Source organism: Schistocerca cancellata, chromosome 2 (genome assembly GCF_023864275.1).
Source record: "Schistocerca cancellata isolate TAMUIC-IGC-003103 chromosome 2, iqSchCanc2.1, whole genome shotgun sequence".
Classification (NCBI taxonomy): domain Eukaryota; kingdom Metazoa; phylum Arthropoda; class Insecta; order Orthoptera; family Acrididae; genus Schistocerca; species Schistocerca cancellata.
The window spans coordinates 141,240,136-141,244,890 of record NC_064627.1 but is presented as its reverse complement, the minus strand read 5'-3'; the positions used below and the strand labels follow the sequence as shown (position 1 = coordinate 141,244,890).

At 43.2% G+C, this 4,755-nt stretch overlaps 1 non-coding gene across 1 annotated transcript; it reads left to right on the top strand.

Moving 5' to 3' along the window:
* The first annotated feature begins 1,806 nt into the window (after window positions 1–1,806).
* Window positions 1,807–1,878, top strand: Trnah-gug (transfer RNA histidin (anticodon GUG)). Its single transcript has one exon. It is a non-coding gene; the product is annotated as a tRNA-His (tRNA).
* Window positions 1,879–4,755: the final 2,877 nt, after the last annotated feature.

The following is a 4,755-nucleotide window of genomic DNA, read 5'->3' as shown; positions in this document are numbered from 1 at the left end:
CGCCTACTGAGTGGCGACAGGTGGCCATTTCAGATGAACAGTGTTTGATGCTCCATTGGAGAGAAAGCGTACACCCTGCAATAACCGTCGGAAGGGTCCAGGCCGGAGGAAAGAACGTTACGGTTTGGCGAATATTTCCGCGGCATTCACTGCGCGATGTCGTCATTCTGGAAGACACAATCGATCAACACAAGTACGCATCTGTCCTAACGGGCCACGTCCACCACCTGCACGCAGTTTGTTTCTCTTCAGTCCGATGGCATCTACCAGCAGGACTGTGGAACGTGCCACACAGCTCCCAGTGTTCGCGCTTGGTTCGAAGGGCACGAGGTTGAGCTTAACGTACTCCCCTGGCCAATAAACTCACTGATTTAAAGCCAGTCCAGAATCTGTGAGGCCACCTTGATCGGGCTATTCGCGCCGTGGATCCTGAGACCGAGAAATCTATCGCAGCTGCCAGCGGCACTGGAGTCGACATGGCCCCACATCCCTGTTGGTACCTTCCAGAACTTCACTGACTCTTCCTGCAAATCTCGCAGCGGTCTACGCTGTAAAAGGTAGTTATTCAGGCTTTTGACAGGTGGTCGCATTAATGTGTATTTGTGAGAGCAGCTCTCACAAAAGTAGATAAATTAATTCGCTGTCTGCTAATTCCTTGACATCGCCTGTGTTAAGTATAAATTTACTACCCAGTGGTGACCTAATACAGCTGATGGCAAGGAATCCGCAGACAGTGAATTAATTTCAGAGTATTACGTACACCTGTGGATCCTCAACACTGTCTGTTCTCCAGACATGCGTGTAAGCAAAAAGTAATTGCAGTTAGCATAGCTGACCCACTAACGTTCTCTGGGTGTTTTTATATTCTGCCAAATCCAGAGTGGGTATTTTGCCCATTCTGAATTTTTTTGACTGCTTACAACTATGCACAGTAACCGTACCAACCGTCGGCGTTGAACACAATATAACGTGGCCTCTTTGCAGAGGATGCTACGAGGATGCTACATACACGATCACCGCCTAGTTTATCGATTGATGCGCGGGGGAAGATAGAGGGGGAGGGGGGGGGGGGGGGAACCAATCCTGCCTCTTTCTCGCTGGGCAGTTAGGACACCGGAATCAAGATTGCATTCATAGTGCCTGTTCGCCCCTGGTAGCTGAGTGGTCAGCACAACGGAATGTCATACCTAACGGCCCGGCTTCGACTCCCGGCTGGGTCAGAAATTTTCTCCGCTCATGGACTGAGTGTTGTGTTGTCCAAATAATCATCATTTCATCCCCATCGACACGCAAGTCGCCGAAGTGACGTCAACTCGAAAGTCTTGCACCAGGTGAACGGCCTACCCGACGGGAGGCCCTAGCCACACGGCATTTACATTCCAGTGCCTGCTACAATGGTACGAAGTGTTGTATTTTTTTAATATGTTGGCAACAAACGAAAACATTCAGTAGCGACCTGAAGTTGCACCGATTAGTTAGCCCCCACAAGGGGACCAGGTTATATTATGCAAATTCACGCAGAGTTAGCTCCGCGCGGTAGTTACTGAGAGCGAATGGAGTTAGTGCAACGTGACTTCTTGCGATGGTGGGGTACAGAAGTTTCACGAATACAAGCAACTGCTAACTGAGAGATCCCAAGTTTTGCCGTTTAAGCCTGCGCGAGATACGACTGGCCGTGAAGAGGTTTCGACTTCAGCTGACGCACGAGAGAGCGGAAGTGACGCTGCTATGCGGAACCCGACGAGGCAGCCTGCGGCCGCAGCCAAGTGAAAGCAACTCCACTGCTCTGGGAACTTAAGTCTGTCCGCCGTGATAGTCTAGTGGTTAGGACATTGCGTTGTGGCCGCAAGAACCCAGGTTCGAATCCTGGTCACGGCATACGACTTATTTTTCTTCGATTTCCTGACAGGACAGTAACGCCTGCTAAGAGTTTCAAGAACTTTATTCAACGAGTCCGTAACGGTTCTCATTTTACACATGCACAATTTAAGGTATATATTCTATGAATGAAAGTCCGTCAACTATCTGTACGTCGATATTTTTAATTACCTATAGGAACGAGTATTTCAGAGTGAAAGCTGCGTTTTTACTGTTTACAAAATGCATCTGAGTATCTTCATCCTGAGGAGTTGAAGAAATTACACCTGGTTTTTCTCCAAATCTGACTCACTGTTACGCGTTGGCGAAAAGGAAGGGTGTAACGTCTCGTCGACGAAGTGCTCATTAGTGGTTTAGCACAAGAGACTCACTTCAACTGAGACTGACTTCAACTGATTCCTTTGCTCCAAGGAAGAGCCAAATTACGTTGTGCATGTAATAGCTCAAATGAATATAAATGAGGCAAGAAGAGAGTGACCACTTTTTCCTGGGAATCGCTCTGAGATTCGCCAGAAGTGATGCGACGAAACCGTTCATGTGGACTTGAGCTGCTTCTCGCGAATACGGGTCCAATGCTTTAATCAATGCACCATTAATTTTATTCTCCACATATAATTCAAGGAATGTGCATCGTAAAAGATGGGGAACGCTGCGCAAAATGAGGTAGCGCGCATGTGTGTTCGCAGAAATTTATGCAAGAGATGGCGAGATTCTAAGACTGTCATTTTTTATATGAGTGACTCAATGAGTATGAGAATATATTACGCTCCAAGAACTAAATTTAACAGGAAGAACACGTAACTTATTGTGTCTCAAACTACTCACAGATACCCATTCAAAGTTTTTAAGGCACTACTTCGGTACGTAAACAGTAATCATGTTTCATTACAGTGTTAACGTAACATAATTTTATAATAGTAATATTAGTAGTATCGCCACTTTTGTGATTCAGTGATCTGAAATTCTATCCATTGTATGATTAAAGCCAGGGCATTCTAAAAGTTGTTCGCAATTTTGAACATAGTTATACCAAATTGTAGGCCGCCTGGTCTGGGGCGGCTTGCCACGGTTCGCGCGGCTTCCCCCCGTCGGAGTCGGGCATGATTGTGAGTGTGTGTGTGTGTGTGTGTGTGTGTGTGTGTGTGTGTGTGTTGTCCTTAGCGTAAGTTAGTTTAAGTTAGATTAAGTAGTGTGTAAGCCTAGAGACCGATGACCTCAGCAGTTTGGTCCCATAGGAATTATCAGAAATTTCCAAAATGTATTCTGACAGTGAAACGTAAAAACCTGGAACCGAAAAAATAGTACAATTCAGAAAGATCTGTTAGATAGCAGCAGAAATAACCGGCATAAATGTCACGTTTATACTCCTCAAAGTGGAGAAACGGGAAATAAACTTTAAAAAATCGCTTATTTAACTTTGATGCCATTTCTAACGTATCACACGAAACTTCTTATCTGACCATGTTAATGGATTTATTGCGTCACTTTCATGTGTCCTGTTACAAAATGTTCACTGGCATACTAACTGTTAAGCAAAATGTGTTTTCAGACCTAAGTTTTTGCATTTTTTAGGTGCAATGTAACACAGGGACAGTACTCGATTAATTGCTAATTGAGTGTAGAACCCTCACAAAATGACCCCGAAATTGAAAGGTATGACTGAGTTTTAACACTTTGCCGTCCGCACGTCTCGTACAAATTTATTCGCTTGGCGCCGGCAGCGCTAATTCGGACTACTTGGCTTGTCGCCGGCCGCTTGTCACCTTTCCGTTGATGACAAGCTTCAAACACATTGACTTTTGCGCGCTTTAATTTTCCAGAAATCCTCTATTTTGCCGTATCGTTCCACAAACTCGAATTTTCTTTTCAAGTAGCTTCTCTGCAAGTTCTCTTCTGTTATAATAATTATCCATGCAGAGGTGATGCCACTTTCTATCACAAGGTGTCAATAGCCCCATCACCGGTTCGGACCATGTTGCGTATATCATGGCAAAGGATAAAGTTTTCACAAAACAACAGGACGACCATTATTAATTACATGTATTTGTTTACCTTTAGATAAAATTTGAACTGCGCACAAATTTGTATCGTTTAAGTGGCGCGCATAATAAAACTTAGAAAAATTGGTTTTTTGCACGTAAAATCCGAATGCAGCTATACTTTTTAAGCAAGCTTTGAATTGTATAGTAAGAATGCATTTCTTATTTACTTGAAGCACTTTAAACCGTTTTCGCGTATTCAGTTCACATAAAAATGATTTTTAGGCGCTACATTTACCTCGACTTCGGACCATGGCATCCTGAAAACAGATAAAAATTATTGATTAAAAAATCGTTTTGACTTTATCAGTTTATCTACCTTAGTGCAAAGTTTAAACCAATTTGGACACGTTTAAAGCATAAAAGTAACGTGCTTCAGAGACATCCCTGAAAACGTGTTTTTTGCACCTAATTTGAAACATATAAGTAGCGCGTATGGGAAATGAAACTTACAATAAGAACTGTTTTTGCACTAAAACCCGAATGAAGCTAGATTTTTCAAAGTGAGCTTACAATTTTAGCATAAGAACGCATGTTTTATTTATTTTAATCACTTTAAAACGTTTTCGCGCATTCAGTTCATGTAGGAACGAATTTTACAAGCTATTTCAGCCGTCTTTATTCCTTTAGAATAATACATACATGTTATATGATGTACAAAGCTGTTGCGTACTTCGTCAGTAACCCCACCACAGTGGGAGCTTATATGGGGCGACACACCTCACATATTAAGAAAAAACACAGAAGATAAACAAGAAATAAAATAACAATGGAGAAATAGAAAATACAGGAATAGAGAAAGGTTTTGCTCCTGTGACAGTCCCCGGGAGTCAGGGAG